Source organism: Ptychodera flava, assembly GCF_041260155.1.
Source record: "Ptychodera flava strain L36383 chromosome 3 unlocalized genomic scaffold, AS_Pfla_20210202 Scaffold_26__1_contigs__length_13983176_pilon, whole genome shotgun sequence".
Classification (NCBI taxonomy): domain Eukaryota; kingdom Metazoa; phylum Hemichordata; class Enteropneusta; family Ptychoderidae; genus Ptychodera; species Ptychodera flava.
The window spans coordinates 11,708,165-11,735,154 of record NW_027248280.1 but is presented as its reverse complement, the minus strand read 5'-3'; the positions used below and the strand labels follow the sequence as shown (position 1 = coordinate 11,735,154).

At 39.1% G+C, this 26,990-nt stretch overlaps 1 long non-coding RNA gene across 1 annotated transcript in view; it reads right to left on the bottom strand.

Moving 5' to 3' along the window:
• The window catches only part of LOC139126035 (uncharacterized), a 101,370-nt gene extending 76,542 nt beyond the window's left edge, over positions 1-24,828 (bottom strand). Inside the window, exon 1 of the long non-coding RNA XR_011550439.1 lies at positions 24,750-24,828. This is a non-coding gene — a long non-coding RNA (uncharacterized lncRNA). The remainder of the gene's footprint in view (positions 1-24,749) is intronic.
• Positions 24,829-26,990: the final 2,162 nt, after the last annotated feature.

Below are 26,990 nucleotides of genomic sequence, written 5' to 3'. Positions count from 1 at the left end.
CAGCCGACAGGCTGAGTCAGCACTGGCAGACGACAAAATGTAGTCATCAGACGGCGGCTAATATTTTACACAGGATATAATCTATGTTTTATTGATTAAAAATATAATACAACTGATTTAGAACAATGAAAGCAACAAAAGTTAAGGAGAAGTACTAGTTTAAAAAAACTAACCTGACGTAAAGTCACAATGCTTTTCGTAAAAGCTTCGCAGTGGGAGGTAAATTATTTGCGTCATTCAAACTTATTATTGACTCCCTAGAATATCGTCAATCAGCACAACAAATCCCTTCGGGGGATTTCGGGTCATAATGAGAAACGATCGTAAATTTCGGTATGTGAAAAATACGCTCGGGAAATGACATGATTTTATCGATATCTCACGATCCGCGCACAGTCGCCACGTCAAATATCTACTGTTGGCATTTAAAAATGTGTTTTAAAAGTGTTACCAAGTGGAAGTGCCACTTTAAGGCTTTAGAATTCCAAGATATCATAGAACAAAATCTACCTGGGCCGTTGTCTCGGACAGTCCTCGTATTTAAAGCTGTTCAGTTTTCTAGTAAATCGAACACTTCTAAACAAAAGAAAGTCTCGTGGTGATGAGTCAACATTCATAAAGGTACATCTACCAGAAGCAATAAATGTCACCATCAAGTACAGAGAAAACAAATTCAGAGAAGAAGCATCAGACTAAATAAATTTCGCAAGTAAAATCAAAATCAAAAGTGAAACAACGGTATCTATTGCAGATATGAAGGTTATTGGCACAAGATAATTCGAAGCTGAAAATTACGACTTCAAAGTTACTTGTCAAAACTAAATGTGGAATTTCTGTCCTTTTGCATTTTCACTTGCAGGTGCGCCTTTCTCTGACGTGGCGGAGCAGCTTTGTTTTCCGATTCTGGCGGTTGAAAGTGGCGTGGCAGGAGGATTTCTCTTTTCAATCTTTGGCTTTGGTGGTTGAAGTGTGTCGATACAGATATCGGTATCAAAGGGTCCAGCAGTCAGTTCCGAGGGGTGGGGAGGGATGGGTTTTTTGTGCAACGGTTTACTTTATTTTAATTTTGATTGTGGTATTTCAAATAAAGATTTCAACTCCAAACCGTCTGACTGCTTTCTTTATCACTACAAGTAATTTTCTTGATTTTGACTGCAAGATTTTGACTCCACACCGTCTGATCGCTTTTTTATTACTGCAATTAATTTTAATAATTTTGCACTCCAAGCCGTCTGTTTGCTATTTTATTACTACAGCTATCACACACTTAGTAAAAATTGTGTGACGGCTGTGATGTTGACTTAATCAATTAATGCGCTGATACGGACAGCTGACTAGCAAATTGGCAATTTTTGCGGAGCAATTATAGTGGTGTGTACATAGGTTGGAGAGACGATAAGTACTTGTAGGTATAAAGAACTAGGTATGAACTGAATATGCCCACGTGCTTTACAACAGGTTCATTAATAGCAGTTCGCTTCACAGAACAATAAGATTATGTTATCACTATATGTAGCATCTGTAGCACGTTTCACAAAATTTGGTGCCGTAATTTCAAAGTTACATACCTAATTACAAGTTATTAAATATGCAAATGAACCCTTAATTAACTTTACACTACTAAATGCCTTACAACACAGTGAGATATCTGTCGGATCAGTATATGCAGCAGTTTTCATCACATTTAAGGTAATATGCACCTCGAAAGTGAAAGACTTAAACTTTTGCTCAAACTTTCCTCAGTGAAACTTTCAACCATTCTCTTACCAAAGCAAGAATAAAATCAGGGGTCACCGTGCAAACTTTGGTACTAGAGAGACAATAACTTGTGATTTCTCGATATTTGAAATCCAAAATGGCCGCCATCCCTGTGTTAACTCTATGGGAAAAAATAAAATTTTCGATTTTCGAAAAACTAAGACGGTGAAACTTTTCTTTCGCCAAGAGCTTCAAAATGAGCCCCCACAAGTGGTAGGTCAGAAGAAAATTGATAAAATTTGAAGGCCTGAATTTCTGTCCCCGAGGTGCGTTCTACCTTAATGCAGTTATTTCGGAGTTATATTACTAATTATAAAACTTCATGAAATATGCAAATGACCTATTTGTTAAAGGGCAGTGGTCGTCGCGCTGCGCATGCTACTGAGGGGTCCCCTCCTTGTTGACAACATATTCGAAAATGCCGCATCAGGTTACGGGTTGATTATTATGTCTGCGATATTGCCGCTGATATGACGGCTGATTTGTCACAAGCATACCAACTTACCAAATCTAACACGCAATAAAAGGTCAATTAATGTAAGTTGAATATCTGCTGAATATTGAACAGTAATTACACGCTGGACGGAGATCACATTTGATCATGAATTTCTTGAATCAGTTGAATGGGGCTCGCCCGAGCCATGGAGCTAAACACTTACCCGTAAGCGTGTATATGCCAACAGACTATCAATGACCGGGCTCTGGTCTACGACATCGCTAGCAGGACGAGAACCTTCATTTAAAGAGGCCCAACAGGAGTAGAATTGACAAAAACGCAAGTTACGTAAATCTACAGCTCGAAGAGCAATGCCCGCTGCGGCAAGAATAATAGAATCCCACACCCCAACGGGTTGGGATGGAATGTCTCACACGAGTTGGGGAATTCTGTCTCACACGAGCCGAAGGCGAGTGTGAGACAGAATTCCCCAACGAGTGTGAGACATTCCATCCCAACCCATTGGGGTGTGGGATTATTTTTCTCATGTCCCTCCAATATCTTTAGAAAATTGCATTTTATTGTGGTAGGTTTATACTATCAAAAACCACACACGATTGCACTTGTTTCATTTGTATCATTCCGCAAAGAAAAATGAAGTTCCGTTGATTGATGAGCATATCAAACACGTTAACATGTATATTACCGATATGGCAATTTTGTTTTGTTGGTCAGCCACAATTCTCCAGGTCATCTGAGGAAAATGTTGCGAAACAGCTCTGGTGGCCATCTGTTGATGACATTGCGTGAAAGCTGTCGTCTGCTGCAGCCTCGTGTGCAAATGGCTCGCTCATCGAAGTCTTTCGCTAACTGTATCGCTGTCAAGTCAGTTCCTCTCCAGAAAATATGTCGACGAGCGTAAATAGCCGATAGGTTTGTAATGGCCTGAATTCTCCCGTTACAACATAAAAGTGATCATCCTCCGTGTATTTGTTGCCGACGCCGCGCTGACAGTACTCAAATCTAGAACAACCTGTTCATTCTGCGGTCCCCTATAGTGCCAGTTGTACATTACGCGATGTTCTATTCGTCAAATAATTCGTACAGAGAAACTAGGCGTGAGCAGAATTGACCAATCAACATACGTTTCACATACGAGGTGTTCGGTCGCGCAACAATACAGAGTGTGAGAACAAATTGTTCTCACACTGTGTTCTCACACTCCCAGCGCACTGGGACGTGAGAAACATCTGTTCCGTGGTCTGTCTGAACTCGGTGTCAAAAGAACCGGGTATATGGCGCGCTACACTCGGCTGTGAAGAGTCCAACTCCACTACGAAGTTTACCACGTTCGGGGTGCAAACGTGAATTCCGAGTACAGGTTTTAAGTCAAGTGAAGGACCTTTCATAGGTCTTCTTGTTATGTGGGGGTTATCTCATTGAAAGAGGATTCAGACCTACCTGGCAATCAGGAGGTACAACAACGAAGTTTGCGTAGCACCGTAGGCCATATACTAGCTAGCCATTGGATCTCTGCCATGACCGTGCACAGGATCTCTCAATACATCCCTATGTGTAGCCGTGCAATTTTCCTGCCAAATGCCGCGAAAACCCGCTCGTTTTGTCTATTGTGTCCTGTCATTTGACTATTTCTTGCCACGTATTACAAGAAAAAGTAAGAAATGGTGATCAACAGTGGGTCGAGGGCCAAGTCGTCGGGGCGTCCGGCAGCTGGTTGTGGGACCGGATTCTCCTATATCCGTGTACGTCAACGCGGTGACCGTCTCCCATCAACAACATCTCCCGTGTCCTGCTCTGGCTTGCCGATCATGGTCTTGAGTGTAATTTTTGTGTTAGGCATTGTGCTTGTTGCTGGTCTACATATATAGGCAATGTTGATCATTTTAGTTATGTATTTTCACTGTACTGTACATAGCATTGTGTACAACCAGCGTGATCGCGCGCGATCAAACCCATTTGTTCACTGTGTCTGCGTGCAGTAAACTCAGCGACATAATGTGCAGAGTGTCTCAATGTTCGTAGCCTTACATGAGTTTATAAATAGAAATGCACCACTGAAGTTCGTTTCCGATCGTAATACTTTAATATTGCATGATGTTGAGTCTTACAACAGCGTTAACAAAGTGAGGGACCACTCCCATCCCACTCCGATTGAAGTTGAGAAGACTTATGTTTACAACAATTTATGTTTATCAACAAAAAATCGCGCACGCGCAGCGCGACGACCACTGCGCTTTAACTTGCCAATGCTCAATGCTTCTCAGTATAATTGGATATATATTTATCTGATCAACATCTGTAGCAAGTTTCATCAAATTTAGCACTGTAATTTTGGAGTAATATCATTGATTACAAAGTTCATTTAATATGCAAATGAACCCTTAATTAACTTCACACAACTAAATGCTCTACACCACAATTAGATATCTGTCGGATCAGTATCTGCAGCAGATGTCATCACATTTGGTGCTGTTATTTGAGTTATATTACTAATTACAAAACTTAATAAAATATGCAAATGACCTATTGTTAACTTGAAACTGCCAAATGCTTCTCAGTACAATTAGATATTTATCAAAACAATATCTGTACCCAATTTCACTGACTTGGGTGCCGTAATTTCAGAGTTATATACCTAATTACAAAGTTCATTAAATATGCAAATGAACCCTTAATTAATTTAACACTACTAAATGCTTTACACTACAGTTAGATATCAGTCGGATCAGTATCTGCAGCAGATTTCATCACATTTGATGAAGTTATATCGGAGTTATATGACTAATTACAAACCTTCATAAAATATGCAAATGAACTATTTATTAACTTGACACTGCCTAATGCTTCTCAGTACAATTAGATATTTGTCGAAATAATCTTTGGTGCAAGTATCATCAAGTTTGGTGCAGGAATTTCAGAGTTATCTCACTAATAACAAAAGTTCATTAAATATGCAAATGAGAAGATAATTGACATGACACTCACAGTATCATCATAATGTTCTGAGATTGTCATCTGTGAAAAGTTTCATGAAATTTTGTGCAGTATTTCTTGATATATGTCTACACTGTCATTACCGTCTCCATAGGGAAACAATTGTACGGAAAAAACGATATTGCATAACTTCATTAATATGCAAGCCACACTAACCAACATCTAATCAGTTCTTGCAAGTAGCATATGATACCTGTGTACCAAATCTGACTGAATCCGTTCAGGCGTTTTTGAGTTATCGTGTAAACAGACAGACAGACAGACAGACACGCACACACACACTAACACACACACACGGACAGACAGACAGAGAGAAATCGCTATGACATTAGCCCACGTGTTTACACACGTGAGCTAAAAAGCAGTCACGGTTTGGAGTCGAAATCTTTACTTGGAATATCACAGTACAAAATAAAATAAAAGTAAGCCGTTGCACAAAAAACGATCCTTGCACAAAAGACAATCCCTCCCCACCCCTCCCCCACCCAAGGGTACTGACTGCTTGACTCTGTGGTGGTATAACCACAAACTGATTATGTCAAAATCGCCGTACACAAAATACAGGCGCCTTGTTATTGCGGCACTAACTGACTAATAAGGTTAAAATAACATATTAAATTTCAACTTTAATAATTTCCAAAAGCTTAGTTTTTGTGTTGGGTTTACACAGTAAGGGCCAGGAATTGGTATTAGCTGACAAAAAGTCTCGGAACAGGGCAAGCCAAGTTCGGGCAATTTTAAATTTGTTAGCTAACCCAATTCCTGGGCCCCTATTGTGCTTCACCCAACAAAAATAATGTAAATGAAGACCAACACATACAGGGTTATGTTTATAGTTAAACTTAGTTCATGTATCCTTTTTTTCATCAAATTTGTTGTCATTTACAGACTGACCCCGACTGCGATGGCCATTTTGACCTCTTTTGAATACAGCAGCTGACCAAGACGGGTAGTGGGCTGGAAGCAGCCGATATGTTTACTCAGAGGTCACCAGCTGGTCACGGTTTACCAAGTTAAGTTCACGCATTGATATTGAATCTTCGTGCTGAAAGAACTGTACACTCTTTTGAGTATTTCCAATCATTAGTATAACCATTATATAATAAATTACTATTTTGAGTTTGAAATGTACTGGATTAGGGTCAAAGAAAGTCAAAATCCGACTTTCAAAAACGGGACTACGTTATCCATCCCGTAATGATATATTGATCTCACTTCCGTGAACGTAACAAGGCTCGAATGGCACGAAGTAAGATTTCTGTACCGTCGACTTGGTATTTGTGATCAGGGTTATCTGGCAGAAAGTTTCGCGATCTTTGTATGGAATCACCAGCCGAATGTGTATAGAGTACCAGGGATAGAAAGAGTTCTAAATTTGTGAACGCGAAAAGTTGTTAAAGATGCCGAATATATTTTCCCAGTAACTTGTACCGGCACATGCTGTGTGTGCAGCACAGAGACCTACAGCCAAGAACCGTCTAGCGTCTGCGAGCCGTTCACAAATGCAGGTAAGTCGATATAGCCGCATGGAGCTAGAACCTGATATGGCGTAAATTTGTACATTGCCATTAAATTACTTATTCTGCAACCTTGGTATCGCTCTATTTAAACACAGATAAGTTTCGTTGAGTAATGATTCGTACAGAAATACGGAATTCACTTTCAATTCACAACGATGCTAGAAAATAGTAAATAGAAAACAATTGCGAGATTTTTACAGACCATTTGTCACTGCTGTCCGATTTAAATATTATTAATATGTGATTATAAATGTTTATGCAGTTGGTTTCTATGCCTTTCAAGTAACTATTGTCTCATTTTCAACTAATAATTTTTATTGATTTCATTCATCAAATTGCGTTCAAATAGTGAAGACTGGTACTGCAGTGTAAGGGACGCGAAATTCAGAGAAAAGAAGCTAAATCACTGCCTTTGACAGCAATGTAAATTTCACATGAACCTTCTCAAGTCAAAGCTTTATGAAGATATTTATGTTGCATGAAAAAACATTGGCACATGCGGTAAAATAATCGTACTCTAAATTAAGGATGATAAATACCAAATCGATCACTGTTTTGTCGAATTTTCAAAATTCTCTGAGAAAACGTCTTAAATAAGGCCCAGAATTGAGATGTGTCGCCGGTTAAAGATAAGGAATGGTTTCCGTGTAATTCACAATTTTTAAAAAATCAAAACAAATGCACGTGGCTATCTTATGTCAAATCGGGGAGCTTTAGTAAACATCGCGGACATATTTGCATCGCCAGTTGCCTTATTCCATTTTGAGTGACACATCGTTGAGTAATCTACATAGTGACGTTGTTGGGCTTCTCTAAAAACCAGGATTACTCCCGCCTTACGTCAATAATAAATATAAACCGTAACAATGTTTGTTGAAGCACAGTCTCTCCGAAGCCTAGTTCAATAAGTCAGTTTTCGGCATACAGAACTGTTTCCACTCAAAACATTGTGGCAAAAAACTACGTGTCTCGCGTGTTTTACTAGTATGTTTCACGTCCATATCCGATAGACTGTAAGACAACCAAAACTGTTCTCCATCCAACTTAATATTACGACCGAAAACCAAAAAAATACGTCCACTTCCGTTAACATTTTACATATGTGTCGACACGCAAGAAGAAAGTTCCATACGCAAAATTCTTCGATCCTGCTCCGAAAGAAACTACGGCCGAAAAAAACAACCAAAAACCACGACATGTCATGCAACATGTCGGTCAATACAATGTCTGGCATTCAAAAACTGTTCCCGGAATCCCAACCTATGATGCCAATTATCAAATTATTATGTCCGTTTCTGATTATATTGTGTATATCTGATAAAATCAGACATCCAAAATTGTTCCTGCTCCGAACTTATTGTAACCGAAAAAAACCCAAAACATCTTTTTTCTAATGCAGTGATTGTGTTTACACACCGGGCAAACTCTGAAAAAAGTTCAAAGTTCGCCTTGTACGCTTATTATGCACCGTGGTCATCTGAACTTAATCACAGTGAATAAAGATTACATCCAAGTACCTCACCAAGGATTCAGTGTCGTTGTATTTTGGGAATGGTTGCGATGTCATAAAATTTGACAGTCGATCGGGCGACATCCATTCCCCCGAAATTGTGCGCGAAAAATACGCCAACCTCTCCTTGGACCTATCGGGAAACGGCGGTGCGTACATTACGTTCGAATAACCTTGCTTTGGTTGGCAATCTCCACAGACTGACCGGAGCTAGGAGCAATTCAAAAACAGACCACGGGCCCTTTTTGAGCAGACATTCGCAGAATATGCATGTACCAATGATCAGATGATGGGCCGGCCAAAGGCCATCTGAGTAAAGTATATAATTTATAATCCAAATTTATGTCCATATGATCTTTTTTAAATATTTCCAATTTTTGTTTCGCGCAATTTTGAACTTTGGCAAGACTTTTATAGGAACATAAACCAGACGAGAATACAAAAATAATTACGTTAACTCGAAAAATTACATCATCGCCGAACTTGCCATTTCGAATCGACAACCACGCTGAGAAGTGCTGCTTGCCTATCCACTGCTCTCCGTACCTCAACGCAACGGGCAGCAGTTACGAACGAACGATGCCATTTCTGGTTTCAACATGTCAAAGACCCGTTTTTCATTATTTGTACAAAAATTAACGCATTCTGTTAATATCCCCGTGGTGACGGACTCGCAATAAACTTTCACTTTTCAGAACAAGTTGCCTTCGTAACTCTCCGAGACCCGTGATCAAATTGTTGTTTGACCAAATGTGAAATGTCGGCGAATACATTTTACGAGTCAAAAAACAAAACAAAAACAGACAGATAAATAAATTTACGCGAGCCACACAACAAAATGGTTTTAATCATGCCGCTCCAGACAAGGCCGTGGTCAGTGATCGTTGTCTGGCTCAGAACCATGGCGGTAGAAAGAAAGACGTCCGTGCTCAGAACACACTTACAAAGCCAGAAAATCGGAGTGTAATTACTAACTCTTTTTAAAGGCACCGATAAGTTCAGACTGTTTGCTACAAAGTGGTTCGGAGATGTGACCCTTCAAAAAAAGTGGGTCACAAGCTTTCCTTTTGATGCTAACGGCGTAGAGATTTACATGTATAAATAAGTGACCCCTCTCTTGAGACAAATTTTTGGTCAGTTTACAGCCTCGAAATTATATGGTCCCATGACGTCATAGAGTACCAGGGGGTCAGGGTGCAAGGGTTAATGGCGATTTATAATGAGCTGTTTGTTGAAGGCACGATAAAGTTGCTGCTAGTCGTCGAAATACGAAAACGTTAGTCGGTATCCACCAAACTTCGTATGGAAACCTTAATTATGTCATGTAAGCTATGGTTGCGGTAGGAGTTGAACTCGTCGCTTTGCGATGCTTGGCGTCTTTTTCGTCATTTACATGTATTTGATTACTTCTCACAATTTGTGAACAATAAACAATTAGTCCGATAGTATCACGTCCACGTAGCGTTGTAGTGTTTATCTAGGGAACGCAGCAAGCTTATTTACATATGAATTTCGGACACGCCGATATCAGTAATGACTGCTGATGTCATTGTTTTCGCCCACTGAAGCCATTTCCTGTGGCGACGTGCCGAAAAGAAAGGCTCCAAAATTGGCGGTTTTCCGCGATTTATTTTATTTTCCTTGGTCGTTTTTCTTTTAATAACTGTCACTGCCGGTCGATATTATCACTAGGTAACAAAATATGCCCGCGTTTAGGTTAATGCACGTTTAATTATCAAACACCGTGGCGTCGAAGTACCAAAACAGGTTTTTTGCGTTTTTCTCGAATTCAATGCGTGAATGCGGTAGCCTTCTTTGGCACCTCGTCAATTCGCCCTCTCAAACACTAGGTGCTTGTAATTCTCACTGTCCATCGAAACATAATGAACTCAAAATGTGTGTCTGGGATTTTCTTTATATGCTTTTGTTTGTTTTTTGTTATGCACTCTAGAGGTGTTAGACTAAGGTGCTTTTCAAGGAATTGTTATTTTCACGCCACATAATTTGAATGGAGCGCCGAGAAAAAATCGCAGACACGGATTTGAAAGATATTGTCAAGGCTTGTCAATGAATACATTTCAACCGGAAAGCTTGCAGCGTGCTCGCTAAAGTGGGGAAAACCGTGTTTTTGAAGGTTCAGCAAAACGCTTGTTATGTGACTCTTATGCAATAATGACCGTGTACTGTGGTTGGTCCGATAGCTCTATACTAGAGGGCTTTCAGAAAATATATACTTTATTTGGGTTTTGGACTTCTTTAATTGAGAAAAAAATAAAATCTGAAAGTGTCTAAATGGTATTTATCATCCTCAACTTAACCTTTCTTTCTCTGTTTTATTTTTTACTGTTTTCTTAGTATTTCAGAAATACATCTGTGCTGATTTACAGTCTGCAATTATGTTATTAGCCATGTTTAGACAGCTCATTCATTGGTATTGTCACAGTCTTAAATTTCTCACATCGAACGTATATTTTCTACCTAGTACCGAGTGACACAAACAGGGTTTTATGATATTGATTTATGCTGTAATATCTCCCATGTCAGCATTTTACACGTCAGCATCTTTAATTTAAGAAAGTGACGTGATTGTACACATGTACAACGCGTGATGTTTCAAGGTGACAATCCAGGTGGCAATAAAAGTGCCGACAATGACTATAAGTTTGCAGAGTCAACATATCATGAAGAGTCAGCATTTTGATGTATCACGAGATTAATATACAATGTGTATTACCGTTTGAGTAAAGGTAGATTACGTAAGAGAGTAAGCTTGAAATTGTGATAAATGAGAAATGACATTCATTCAGAGAGAGACGATGAGAGACGATAGGAGACGATGATGAGAGAGTTTAAGTTGTAACTCGGGCTGAGTTTCCCGTGCAGTAAATAAAGCCATTAATCTCAATTCTACCAGCGTGTTCGTCTTCAATTACACAAAGTATTACTGTCCCGTGGTACCTCCGATATCTGGTAAGGGCTGGACAACGTACGACTACTGTTCGCAACAGACAGCTTGAGGCTATTCCCAGTAAGACACAGAGTGAAGTAGGAATAGAGTTGCGACACTGGTGTGAGAATCCGGAGTAGCTGAAGCAGCACGGCTGTAGGATTCTGAGATGTTGTGGTAGAACTGGTCGGTAGAGTCAACGAGCGACTTTACGAGAGATGGCAGACCCGGCTGAAGGACCACTGAACCAGCAGCACGAGCGACTGTATGGTGATACAAGTATGTAGCGGGGCATCGAAGATGCATTTCAGCGGATGGAGGTGAACCATGACCGAGAGAGACGGGTCAGACATCGACGTCCGAGGTAGGCAATGTGACATTATTAATGTTGGTGCTAACGTCATTACTCGAAGATACACCGGACGAGAGAGTAGTTGTCTACGGAAATGGCTGAAGAAGTTTGCAATGTGTTTTAGTCTAGAACAAGTACGACCAGCCAACGTCAGCGATGCTTGTGGTTCACCTTCCAGTCGGCTTTGCAATGACGGACTGATTACGTGACGAATGAACTGACAATGATACGAAGCAGAATTTCGGAATACATCCACCCATAAAGTGCGACAATAACGTAGAAGATGCATGACTTTTCAGTTTTGTTGACTGTATTTTCTTGTACTTTTGAAACCATCCTTTTATAAGGTTAATACTCTGGATTTGTATGCAAACGAGGTATCTTTCTTTCTTTGAAGTGTTGTTTTGTTTTGTTAGATGAAGTGTTGAAGTTGTATTTTGTTGTTGATGAGGTACGCGTACAGGAGTTTTGGGTGTTTTGTTGTTTATCTCCCCTCAGTTGGCTAAAAATGCCAGTGCTAGTGATCCGTAAGTGATACAATGGTCCTTAGATTTGACCGAATGGCCTGAGGAATTGAGTTTTTGGAGATGTGGCGATATTGAGGTTTATCGCGTGTATTTTTGGAGTTTTTGAAGTTTTGATGATGTTCTGTGTTGATGTTTTGTTTTTGTTGTTTTTTTATTTTTGGAGATAGAAAGAGCCTCGCATTTTGGCACAGAAGTTGCTATTTGCTGCAGTCTAGTGATGCCTATCGGTCGTTGACCGTGATATCAGAATACACCAAACAAAATGACGTCATCCGAGTCCTTCTCCATGTCCATCATCTTCCTGTTCACTCATCTTTCAAACAAATTCAAGAATATAATCTATGATATCGATATGACGCATTTTTGAATGATTTTCAGTCGATTTTCTTTTATTTTTTTGTAGAGTAGTTGAACTTGATTTTGTCATTGATGTATTTTAAGTAGATTGTAATGGTCAGCTAACGCCGTTCTCCGTCACTCGTTTTGACCAGCGAGGACGCTGGTTATTAAACAGCGGAAGAGTGTAACGTCCTCCCCCGTAGGGATTTTATCTCGAAGCGTCCCTCACGTGGCCAAGGCGTCAGAAGGTCATAGACTCAAATCGTACGGGAGGACATAAGAGATAGTGTTACATTTTATTTTAATTATGAGGCCAAAAAAAAAGAAATGTTTCTGGTCAGGCCTTTCTTTAAAAAATGGTGCGGCGACGCAGATTTTTTTTCTTTTTTTTCTCCTCCTCAAGGAGGGAGGAGGGTCAGTTAAAGCGCCAAAGCGTAGCGGCTAATTTGCATAATCATTTGCATATCATTAATTTATATTTGCATATGGATGTAAGCTTGCATATGCATCCACACATACATGTACACTCACAACAAAATGCAATGCAATGGTAAAACACAAGTGTGCAGTTTGAACACCATGGAAACTCTTTATTACACGTAAATAAATCATCACAGTATTGTAATTACAATTGCAATTAAAACACAAGATTCAGATTGAAACTTTAAGAGCAAGAAATGGTTCGTATGATTGGAGATTCATTAATACATATATTGCTAATAAATTGTCAAACTTGCCAACCTAAGAGGAAAATTCACAAGTTTAAGCTTTACACAATTCAAATGTAATTGAGTTTTATATCATTTTTGAACGACAAACACCGCGAATAATTTTTCATCACGGGGATAGATTTCAACCAGCGGCCCCCCCCCCCCCCCCCCATAACTTCTACTGCCACTGGATATCGTCGTTCGATTCTTGATTTTAAAAATACCACAAAGATGATCACAAGACATGAACTAAGTACGACTAGAATCCCTCGAAAATCAGGTGTAAAATCTTTCAGAGGACGTGTCAGAGTGGCACCACACGCGACGCCAGTATCAATGTCAACACGTTATAAACCCGTCGACCAACATGGCCGCCGCCATATTGAAATTTATGCAATGTGAACTCGATCGCGATCGTGATCGTACTAGGACAAAACTCATCGTTGTACAATCATAATCAACCTCACCAGTTAACTATTGTTTCTTTTGCGATCCATTTCGTTGATCAAAGCATGGGAATGTGATCAAAGGCCCTGCTAGTGCTACACCGCCTACCTCTGTGAACACTTGTCCGCGATGTATACTGAGTATTAAAGGTCTTTGTTGGTCGTAATAGTCGTTCTGGAATGAAAATTTGTGAACAACCCAGCCGATTCTTCTATTGTTTTAACGTTCCTCTCAACACTTACGGACAACTTATCTGATGCATACCATACTTCACACCTTCCACCAGGTTGAAAGTTGCTGTAAGCGCTAATGTGTAGACAATGCATGCATCAGCTGGTAGCTACGCAGAGCGTGTGAACTAAAGGATGGCGGGACTATTTGAAAGCGTAACGGGGAGAATCAAAGCGTACGGGGAGAGGCGAAAGCGTAGCGGGACCGCTATGGTCTGGGGAGAACACTGAGTTTTACAGTTTTATCAATATAGTAACATTTAAATTGTTCATGCAGTCACTGATCATGTGCCCCAAAGAATTTTCTCTTTCTCTTCAGCCGTTTTGGTTTGGTGTTATAGTAATCAGTATGTAGTTTGCCACAGCCGCCGTCCACAAACTAGGAAAAAAAAGGGTGACGCGCTGTTATTCAAGTGACGCGCGCGCTGACCAGAAACATTTCTTTTTTTTTGGCCTTAGTTAATATTTCAATGAGAACAATCGAGTACGGAATATTCAACGGTGTGATATTGTTTAATCTTTAGAAACGATCAAAGACTGGCGGGAAAATGACCACGTGATAACCCTAGTAATGTAAGTTTAGAGACGTATTTAACTTGGTAGCGAATTTACACTAAAGACGATCATTTTCGTACCGATAAAAGTATAGAAGTATCGACTATTCTTTTTGAGTTTTGAAAAATAGATTTTTAGTGCAAATGTTATAATTACTTAATTTCAGAACATTCGTTTTTCTTTATGAAATGTATTGTAATAAGGTATTGCAATGGTCACGTGGTTGATTCATTTACGTTTGACATAAATGCGAGTATCAGATGGGGCCCCAGTGTGATTGATTGAGTGTGTGCGTGGCGTGACCTTGCTGTCTTATACCTTAAATCGTCTGGATCTGGTACATTTTTGAGCTTCTTTAATCACTTTCTTTTATGACTCGACTATATGTAATGTTTATGATTTTTTTTCTTTGTTTTTGATGGTACATTTATTGTCCAGCGAGGACGCTGGTTTTGAAAAGTGTGGGAGAGTGTCACAGTCTTAAATTTCTCACATCGAACGTATATTTTCTACCTAGTACCGAGTGACACAAACAGGGTTTTATGATATTGATTTATGCTGTAATATCTCCCATGTCAGCATTTTACACGTCAGCATCTTCAATTAATAACACTGCATAAAAACCCTATAATACTTACTGTATTAACATGGATTATTGCCTGTATTTTAGCTGAAGAGTGCATATACAGATGAATACAGTCAAGAATCCATTTTTTGTATTCAGCAAGCCTGTATTCATGTGGATTCATGTGAATCCACATGTATTATACTATAATACAGGCAACTCATTAATGTGAATTTATCTGAATTATCGGGTTTTCATGCAGTGTAAGAAAGTGACGTGATTGTACACATGTACAACGCGTGATGTTTCAAGGTGTCAATCCAGGTGGCAATAAAAGTGCCGACAATGACTCTAAGTTTGCAGAGTCAACATATCATTAAGAGTCAGCATTTCGATGTATCACGAGTACTGTGTATTACCGTTTAAGTAAAGGTAGATTACGTAAGAGAGTAAGCTTAAAATTGTGATAAATGAGAAATGACATTCATTCAGGAGGAGACGATGAGAGATGATAGGAGACGATGATGAGAGAGTTTAAGTTGTAACTCGGGCTGAGTTCCCGTGCAGTAAATAAAGCCATCAATCTCAATTCTACCAGCGTGTTCGTCTTCAATTACACAAGTATTACGGTCCCGTGGTACCTCCGATATCTGGTAAGGACTGGTCAACGTACGACTACTGTTCGCAACAGACAGCTTTAGGCTATTCCCCAGTACGACACAGAGTGAAGTAGGAATAGAGTTGCGACAATTACACTACTTGGTGTACATATTGAACTTTCAAAATGTTAAAAGTGTGGTACAAATGCACAAATATTGCTATCACTAAAGTGTGTTGCTTCTTTCAAATTGGTTTCAGCATCGCCAATCTACAACATATTTAGTTTTCTATTTAACTGTTTGGAATTATGTTCCTACTTAATTGGTAAATGCATTTATTCGAGAGCTTACTGCTCTGGGGTTATGCCAATTTTTACAGGAATTTTGGCAGGATAAAATGTCTTAGCAGTGAACCCATCAGGGTAGGTAAAATGAAGTCTCCATGGCAACATACTGATAAAACTACAACCAGCAGGGGATGATGGAAATCTACAACTTTGACACTGCCTTTGAGGCTTGAAAATGAGGAGTAAATATTGAGCATACGAAGTTTAAATGCACAACTTTGTTAAACCTTGTACAAGTGTGAAATACTAAACTTTAAACCAAGCTTTTAACAGTTTCATGTTAACCTTGGCTGGCAAGCTTGCCAGACAAAGCTCCCACAAGCTTTAACTGAGTTTAAAGCCTTTTTCATCTCCAACCGTGGTTGCAAGATTGGACTTGAGCCTTGAGCCAAGTTTGCCCCAAACCTATATAAATCGTGAGGGAAGGACTGTACTGATACTTATAGGGCTCCTCCATAGCCTACAGCCGAGGAAGCCCTACAAGTGTCAGTGCAGTCGTACTGGTAGGTTAGTTTTACGTTACTTCTGAAGGTTTTCAAATGGGTGCCATCGTGCTATCAGTAAGTGAAAATTAATAACAATGATAGATTTCGCACCGTTTTTCATGGATTTCTTATTGCTGAACACATAATCGCTGGGTAACCTTCCCCTTTAGCTGCTATCAGTGTTAAACAGTATGCGTACCTTGTGTCACGTGACTGTTGCTAGAAAGACGGCTGGTAACATACAGTATAATTGTTAATCAGCATAATCTCACAAAATTTCAGGGCAGTACATTGCAAGCATTGATTGTTAAAGTCAAACGACGATCTACTGCCATGACCAAACATTGGCTACCTTATAGGCGTTACATGTGTGTGACATTTATACATGTATGTGATATTTCTTGTAATTTATTCAAATAGAAATGGACTCGAACAGAAGAAAAACTTCTTGGTAGAGTATATGACAAATCATACTGAGGATGATTGGGCTGGGGGATTTTCTGCAGATTTTTGGAGGAACATGTCAAAATACCTTGCGGAGAACAGTGGACTTGATAGACCTGAGAGAGGGTGTAAGTATAGAACTTAATTTACTTTAAAGCATATTTAGAAATGAAGTGGTGGATGTTAAAGTGAAATAAAATTGCTTTCACTTTGAAAAGGTGAACATGTTAATTCCCTAGAATTATGAATCATATATCATATACCTGCATGGGGTAAGATATCAACTTTTGCCATTGGTACTTATGTAACTTGGAATTGCTTTCAAAGCTGTTATACCTTTCAAAAAGCTGCACTGTCATGAACATATGATAAGTTTCCTTCTTTTTCAAAAATGAAACTTTTTATATTACCGGTAGTTTTTGTTTAAGGACAAGTCATCGTTGATGACACAGTCCCCGCTTGTCTGCTTGGTTATAATCTTTGGTGTCTTGGTTGCTGTGGAATGTCCTTGATGCAAATTGCATGAGGCCTATGATTTGCAAACTCCGAATCCGAATCCGGCGGTACAATAATTAAGCTAAAACAATTACAAAGTGGTGGCGCTATCACACGACGAAAATCTACAATGTCCATTGACATTAAAAACTTCGCTGACAGAAAATCTGTGTGAGCACGAACTTAATTCATTCTTATTCTGTTTTGCTCTCTATGTATAAAAAATGGTATTTTCTGTTCGGTCTGTCTCTGTGACAAGTTTTTTTTTTCAAATTTGAACAAAATCAGTTCACAGATGTTTGATTTATGGTTCAAAGACATAAAAAATTGCAAAAAAATGACCGCCTTGCGGCCATATTCAAACTTTTCGCAAAATAACTTTACATGCATATGTAGGTCATAGTAATTTGCCTTTGTGCCAAGTTTGAACATAATCACTTCATGGATGTTTGAGTTATGGTTCAATGACACGAAAAAATCGCAAAAAATGTGGCTGCCTCGCGACCATATTCGATCGTTTTGCGAAATAACTTGACGTGCATATCAAGGTCATTGTGCTTTGCCTTTGTGCCAAGTTTGAACAAAATCAGTACATGGATGTTTGAGTTATGGTTCAAAGACATTAAAAATTGCAAAAAATGGCCGCCTCGCGGCCATATTCGATCGTGTCACTAAATAAATTGACATGCACATGTAGATCATACTGCTTTCCTTTTGTCTCAAGTTTGAACAAAATCAATTCACAGATGTTTGAGTTAATATTCAAAGCCATGAAAAATCGCAAAAATATGGCCACCTTGCGGTCATATTGAATCGTATCGCAAAATAATCGATGTGCATCTGTAGGTCATGAGTGCTATGGCTTTGTGCCAAGTTTGAACAAAATTGGTTCAGCAGTGTCTGAGAAACTGTTGATGACGGACGGATGGGACCCAGTCTATAAGTCCCCAACAGACGTCGTTCGCAGGGACTAAAAAATCAAACTTTGCCATGATTTTCCTCAAACCACAGGGCCTCATAAGTGGCTATTTAAGTCAATATCACGCGTTTTTTCTTTCTTTTTTCAATGTTACAAATAAACCAGCTGAAGAGCACAACACTTGTGTAGCTGTCTTTTGTGTAGCTTGTATTGATATGTATAGTGCGCCCTCGTAAATGTGACCTTTAGTTCCGTGACCCCTAGCCATGCCTACTTCCTGTCCTCGCTATGCTTACTGTACTAAGTACAGTAAACACAGCGACGTCTGTACGCATGGCCGGCCATATGGCGAGGGAAGGAGGCATGGCTAGAGGTCACGGAACTAAAGGTCACATTTACATATGGTCATATTCCCCGTTGAGGGCGCACTATACATGCCAATACAAGCTACACAAAAGACAGCTACACAAGTGTTGTGCTCTTCAGCTGGTTTATTTGTAACAATGAAAAAGAAAGAAAAAAGCTGTGATATTGACTGAAATAGCCATTTATGAGGCCCTGTGCTCAAACTGGTCCCTTTAATGATACTGTAACTCCCATTTTCTTGTAAAGAAATCCTGTAAGCGGAAAGCAGTTCATTTGAGAGAGAAGTTTCAAAAACTTTACGTTGCAGAAGAACACTATGGCATAGATGTCTTACAGGATGATGTGGATCATGATGAAAACATATCATCAACACTATCAGATATTAGAACCAGTATGCTTGATGACCGTAATGGATGTGGCATTCAAACAGATTGTGGAACATGTACAGCTGGGCTGTCCTACTGATTTTATTCAACTGGCATTGCAGGCTATGACTCATCTACAGGATAAACATAAACCAAACCTGTTTACCTAGCTGCGAGAGGTTTTGGTACAATGAGGACTGGTGGGGTGATTCACGAATCCTAACCGACAGGATGCAATATGGGGTTTTGGAGTGCTCTCTCTGCAGTTCTTCAATGAGTCACATTCAATCAGGTATTTGCCAACAAAATAGTTTTGGATGTTTGTTATTTTATCACAATTCATAACCATTAGGTGTTTCAAATTGTGGTAAAAATCCCCGAAGTTATATTTTATTGTTCAGGATGGACATTGTTCTGACATGTGTTGTGCCCCAATCGATGAAGTCATATAATATATGGAAATCTGCTTTGTTGTTTATTATACCAGGTGTCTATGTTTTTATTGGACACATGTGGTCAGAAAACTAGAACATATGTCATATAAAAGTGCAATACATACATCACAATAACTTCATTAAAATGTGTTTCAGATCGTGAATATACCTATCAATTTACAGATCACCTGTTCCCCGGATCTCTGGAAGTTCACCCAAACAATTTAGGCTAATTGTACTCAGCGAAATAGCGAAATGGCGAAATGACGAAATCAAGATTTTTTTCAAATTGCAAAGTGAAGAAATAAAGATACTACACATAGAGAAATTACCTGCCACCTAGAGTATGCTGTATAATCGATGTTAAGCCGAAATACCCGGCGGTGCACACTTCAATCTGCACGTTGGATTCCAAAACCCACGTGTATGCAGTGCAGGTTGTGAGAATTGATAGAAAATCTGCTGAGTTTCATCTGAACAAAGTAAAATTCAGTGAATCTGCACATGTTTTGATTCTCAACATCGAAGTTTAGCACCGAAAGTACGATAAATTCGAATCGTGCGATCGCGAACCCGAAATTGACAGCGCACAAAACCATGTATACCTCGAGGCTTAGGGATAGACCATTAGATTTTGGGAGGGATGGTCACGATCGGATTGTGAAAAAAAATTGTACAACTGAAATTTCAAATTTTCTTCTTTTTTTTCAAATGAGAATAGTGTGCAAATTATTTTTCTGAGTCTTGCAGATTTATTTTACTCAATTGTGTTCTAAATATTTTGTTTATTTTGCAATGTAGTGTGGAGATATTTCCCCCAAACTTTCTCGTTCTGTTCCGATGAAGAATGAAATCCACGTTTCTGACGACCCCTCCGAATATCTAAAGGTTTGTCCCTTTGATCTCTCTGTACCAAGATAAAAAAGTTTTGCGTCAGAGTGCACGCGTACACGTAGTTTGGCAGGAGTATGTGATAAAACGGTGGCCAAACAAATAAACTAACCGACAATGGTATCATAGCTAATCAGTTCCTTTTTCTTTATACTGCAAAACACATGCCAGTAATAACTTGTTGTGGTCGAAATACTTTTCATGTGACAGAAAATGACTTTGGTCAGTTTGGAAAAAAAACATATGCCAGCTGTTTGTTCAGTCACTCGAAAATGAATTTGATTCCGAGGCCAATTTCAGCGATGTTCAACATGGCGTTTACATGTAATGTTGTACTAGTAAGTAGATAGGAGACGATTATAAAGCATACTCTAGGTGGCGGTAATTTCTCTGTGCGTAGTTTCTTTATTTGTTCATTTTGCGATTTGGAAAAAATCGAAAATCGTGATTTCGCCATTTCGTCATTTCGCCATTTCGCGGAGTACAATAAGCCACAAATTATGATGAGATTGGAGGAAAGGGCTTGAACTTGTCACTGGGCTGATGTTTTAAGCAGGAGATTGCACAGTTGGCACACGTGATCCAATGAAGGTAAAGTGAAATACTCAAGATATTGTTACATTACAGAAACATGAACTTCTAACTTGATTTGGTTGATAATAGGGCCTATGTACTTATTAAACAACCTAAAAAGACTAATTCAGTCATTGTATGTGTTTGTTTTAATTTTCCCACGTAATTTAAATTGTTCAAGTTTAAAGCGGTCATGTAATCCACTCAATGTACGCCTCGGCGCCTCAGGTAGCCCTCGACTCTGCTTTCCGAACAGTGCCGAACATGCGCTTTTCGGTAGTTTCCGGATTTTAGGCAATTTTTTAAGCAAAAGTATGTTCGACAATATCGTCTTCTACAAATTCTTCATGGGTTGATGTATTTATGAAACTGCTGGCGCGTCATGTTTTGCTTGGTGTGAAGCAGTGTTACTGCCCTATTAGCATGCAAAGTAAATATGGTTGCTACGAGACAGCCAGCACCGATGCCATCTCGTCCCACTTTTCGCATAATCTCGTGCAATTGCTAAACCATCCGCAAAATGTCCCAAAAGTGTGACACCTGTACATGTGAAGGTCATTTTTATATGATAAGGCCATAGTTTATCGAGACGGACAATGACATCAAACGGCGTGCCGCGTATCTAGTCTCTGTTGCTATTTGTCGGTGATCTGAGTTACTGGGCAGATATCTCTTCGACTATATCCAATTACGCCACGACGCATTTTGAATCTTGTAAACACAAAACAAAAATGTAAAGAATCGATTTTTAACTGCCATCAATAAAATATATCACTGGCATTAAACAGTAAATACTATTTACCACCCAGCCACTGATACAAGATACGAAAATATTTATACAAATATAGACCAGATATGAACTGAATATACTCTCTTGTTTTAACAGCCGGTTAATTAATATTCAGTAAACAGACTAGAAAATTTTAGCATTTACTCAACAGAACAAATGTGACACCTGAATGGAAGGAATGACTTTGAATTTGACAAAATCACAAACTTAGTTATCCAGCATTGAAATTGACTGCTGATGACTCGACATGTATTGGCATTTATCAGACACTACTGGACTCATATAATAATACAGAATGACATGAATTACTGCATACTTTTTGACTATTATGAAGTGTAAAACAATTGTACCTTTGACCTGTCCATATTTTTTACATCCATAACCTGTCTTATATCAAGTGACAAATCAACGAGCAAGGACATGTTACGCAACATTTGCAGACCTCAGGATAATCATTAACCAAAACACAAGAACAAAGACAGACATTGTATATTCGTGACAGCAGTTTACTTGAGCACACAACACGGAGGTGAAGACAGATTTCCGATAAGAATAGACGTGTATACGGTCTACTGCTAGAGTAACTATCTCTGACGAGGATTTATTATATTATGTTTTTCAATATTGCTGTCAATAAACAAATCCATACCAATATAATCGACACCCATGTGAGGCATGTAATAAGAAGAGTCAGATATCTGTTATATCATTATATGAAGCAGGTTTCATCAATATTCACACAGTACTCTTAGAGTTACATCGCTAATTACAAAACTTGATTTAATATGTAAATGAGCGAATTATTAACTTCACACGCCTAATGCTTCTCAGTACAATTAAATATTTATCAGATCAATATCTTTAGCAAGTTTCATCAAATGCAATGCTGTAATTTTGGAGTAATATCACTAATTACAAGTTCATTAAATATGCAAATTAAACCTTACTTAATTCCTCAAACTAAATGCTTTACACCACAATTAGCTATCTGTTGGATCAGTATCTGCATTATATTTCATCACATTCGGTCCAGTTATTTCGGAGCTACATGACTCATTACAAAACTTACTAAAATATACAAATGAGCTACTTGTTAACTTGACACCCAAATGCTTGTCAGTACAATTAGATATATATCAGATCAATATCTATACCCGTTTTCACTGACTTGGGTGCCGTAATTTCAGAGTTATATACCTAATTACAAAGTTCATTAAATATGCAAATGAACCCTTAATGATTTCACACTCCTCAATGCTTTACAACCCCAGTTAGATATCAGTCGGATCAGTATCTGCAGCAGATTTCATCTCTTTGGTGCAGTTCTTTCGGAGTTATATGACTAATTAAAAAACTTCATTAAATATTCAAATGAGCTATTTGTTAAATATAGACACGCAAAATGCTTGTCAGTACAATTGATATTTATCAGATCAATATCTGTACCGACTTCACTGACTTTTGTGCCGTAATTTCAGAGTTATATACCTAATTACAAAGTTCATTAAATATGCAAATGAACCCTTAATTAATTTCACACTACTCAATGCTTTACACCACAGTTAGATATCAGTCGGATCAGTATTTGCAGCAGATTTCATCACATTTGGTGAAGTTATACTTCATACAATAGCAAATGAGCTATTTATCAACTTGACACTGCCCAATGCTTCTAAGTATAATTAGATTTATATCAGATTAATATTTGTTGCAGGTTTCATCAACTTTGGTGCAAGAATGTCGGAGTACTATCACTGATAACAAAAGTTCATTAAATATGAAATGAGCAGATAATTGATATGACGCTCACAGTATTACGATAATGTTCTGAGATTGTCATCTGTGAAAAGTTTCATGAAATTTTGTGCAGTATTTCTTGATATATGCCTACACTCTCATATACCGTCTCCATAGGGAAACCATTGTACAGAAATAAAACGATATTGCATAACTTCATTAATATGCAAGCCACACCAACCAAAATCGAATCAGTACTTGCAAGTAGCGCATGGTACCTGTCTACCAAATCTTATATGAATCCGTTCAGGCGTTTTTGAGTTATCGTGTAAACAGACAGACAGACAGACAAACACACACACACACACTCACACACACGGACAGACAGACATACATCGCTTTGACATTAGCCCATGTGTTTCACAAACGTGAGCTAAAAAGAGAGGAAACTATAGTGCATATTAACGAGGAAACACGCCAAGAATGCTGGTATTGAACTTGCCAACGACAACGTTTACATTTAGAAGGCACATCCTGGGTCAAGTACTAGATACAAAAATTGCCAGTTTTAGGCTAAATGGTTTTCACCTTGCGATTGGAAGATGAGCAGTATAGTTGCCATGGCAACTATAATGATGACGCAGTCACGTCCCTTATAAACAAATTGGCTGTTATCATAGTGAAGGGAAAATGTTAAGTACAACATGTACGATTTAGACAGAATAAACAGAAAATCTATTCTTGTCCGGGTCTGACAACGCGTGTATGAACTGCGCGCATCAGTGGGTGACCCAGTAAACTTCGTTTTTGAATTTATTGTTTACACTATGCGCTGTGGGCCAACTAATGTATAGCGCAAGTAACAATTAACTCCATTTATTCTTTCTCATTGCTTATCATGTATCAATAGTACATGACCAACGTGTCGACTGTGCTTCTTCAGCCGGAAATAAAATTTGTAATCTCAGTTCTCTGGCGCGAAACAGAGGGCTAAGCCCTACGTGACATTTGCTGTTATCATGTTCGTTTTTTAAAGTCCTGAATGATTTTACTTCAAGTTCCATGTTTTGTACCGGGGGATTTTAAAGAACCATTGTAAACTGACATCAAGTCTTCCGACGATGCTCTTACCATTCTTAATTTTAAAGCCTTTTCAGGATTAGATCTACAATGTGGAACTATTTTTGTGTCTGTGCACCTAACCGTTTCGTACTAGTACTCCTCGTTTGCTGTAAAAAATAATTATAGAATGTGAATTCGAGCCGAAATAACACTTTCAATTCACAGGCAACTACAGGCACCGCACACAGTATGGGAGAATTTTCAGTTCATTTCGGGAAATACACTGACCATGATTGTTGCTGCATAAATTGTACAACTTGTATCACCTTACCTTAATTGTTACTGCCGATTTCGCTCAAAGAGTTTGCCTCCGGATCCTGCAAAGGACAAGTAGGAACTGAAGAAAGAGGGCGGAAACTAGTACGTATAATACTGATGACAAGATTGTAATAATTGCCAAAAAGTGACAAAATTCGATTGAAAAAAATTATGCTTCGTTTGATGTTCCTAGGCAGCGCACTAGCAATGCCAATAAGTACTCATTTTATATATTATGTGACCTTGACAGGTTTGCTGTTTGCTTTTTTCCCTGATACGGTCAACAAAACGCCTTATTTAGATTGCGATAATGCCAGGTGATAAACGTCCACACGATCGCCATAACCATGACAGCTTTTTCCCACGTACATCTGTCCAGATGTCGATATCGTAGCTAAGAGACAAAACTGACCCTCGCAATATCGTAAGTTTACATTACTTAGATCTCTCAGCTATCAAACTAATGACACCTGCATGGCCATAGGTTGGTTCCTACGTTAAATTGGTATCTACGATACCTTTTAGCTGACAACATTTTCTGAATAGACTTGAAGTCTTTGCTACGCTAACTATTAAAACATGGACGTTTCTATCCCAAGCTAATTAAATTGCATCTCGAGTCCGCGTTAAAGGCCGAGAAGCATACTGCATTTTAGCAAAAGTTGTGACGGATCAAGTGAAGCGCTAATGAAACAGAGAGCAACGATATGACCAGCGAAAAATCCAAATTATATTCGCCCCTTCACAAGCACTGCCATTTTTCCCCACGCTACAATGCGACTAAAATGCGCAAGAAACCGCAAGTACCGAGATTTCTTGTTGGTAGCAATGGCCCGCCCGCGTTACCGCTGAATTTAGACTTTGTCCAAGTCTGTGAATAAAGGAATAATTTAAATTAGTGAATGCGATGTATGAGAGAAATCGAGAGGTGTTTTCTGACCGCGTTATAATGGAGTTATAGCTGGATTAGGTGCTAGCTGTGGGTCAATAGCTGTGGTGTTTTCAGACGGGATTCGTGCCTTTTACGGGCTGGTTTTGACTTTTACGATTTTAACCCCGCCACCACAGCTATGGGATATTCCATAGAGTAGCGTCCATGTTCCGCCGCAAGCACCCTTTGCGCAAGTTTGCTCGACGATATTTCGAAAAATTTTCCATCCAAATTACAAATTGCCAACACTCATCGACAGCTTGGTTATTAGGGACTCACCAGACCAGAAATCCGCTCAAAATTCACTGAAATATCGCCTTTTTTCTAAGTTTGCCCGACATGACTACACGGAGACCGCCATTTTGCTAGCGTAAAACTGTTGGTCGAGGATCCCTGCAGTACGTCGTCACTACAGTGACGTAGGCGGTGACCTCTCAACTTCTAAACACAAACTGAGAGATTCATCGTGTGATATCGATGACCATCGTTCGTCTTATGGACATTCCCAGTCTCACAAAACTGAAACCAAACTTTTACTGGGGGGGGGGGGGGGGGGGGGGGGGGGGAAGTTCAGTCCCAGGATCTATGATTATTCGTGGCGCGCGGATGCTGGCCGTAATCTCGTAGTTTTTTCAGTATTTTCACTTGTATTTTCACAAGTGAAAATATAGAATCGCAATTTAGAATGCACGCGAGATACGCTTACTACTACAATCTCCTCTACACCACAGTTTGCACAAAGAAAAAAAACATGTTTGTAATTGTCAGAATAAACTGCGACTGATAAACTACGACTTATTGAAATGTGAAATCATATGCATATTATTTAATGGAATAAAATCAAACAAAGCTCGCGCAATCACTGCTGTGGCTAAGATAAACAAGTAACTACAGGCGTCCGGAGGATGCGAGTAAGTTGGCGATTGTCGTACTCCTGGCACACTCTGTTGGCACATCATCCGAATTCATTTTCTTCGTCCAAATTCTTACTGATGTTGACTTCAAAACTGCAATGTTTGTGATAATCTGGAAGCAGTGTCGTCCTGAAAACAATGGTATATCGTTTTGTAGCTGTGGAAACGCAGCTATCTGTTGGAGGGGGGAAACGTGCGTCGCAGGTCATCAAAATGTTGGTGAAAGCGGCGGGTCCTCCGTGAACTTTTGACATCGAATGACCCAACGGGTGACAAAGGACAGGACAAAGAATTACACAGGAAGGGTTAGCTCCAGTGCACACTGGACGATTTTTGCGTTATGTTTTCCTTTTAACTGCTTTATAATCATAACCTAGTGTGTAACATATTACCGTTACTTTTGAAATAA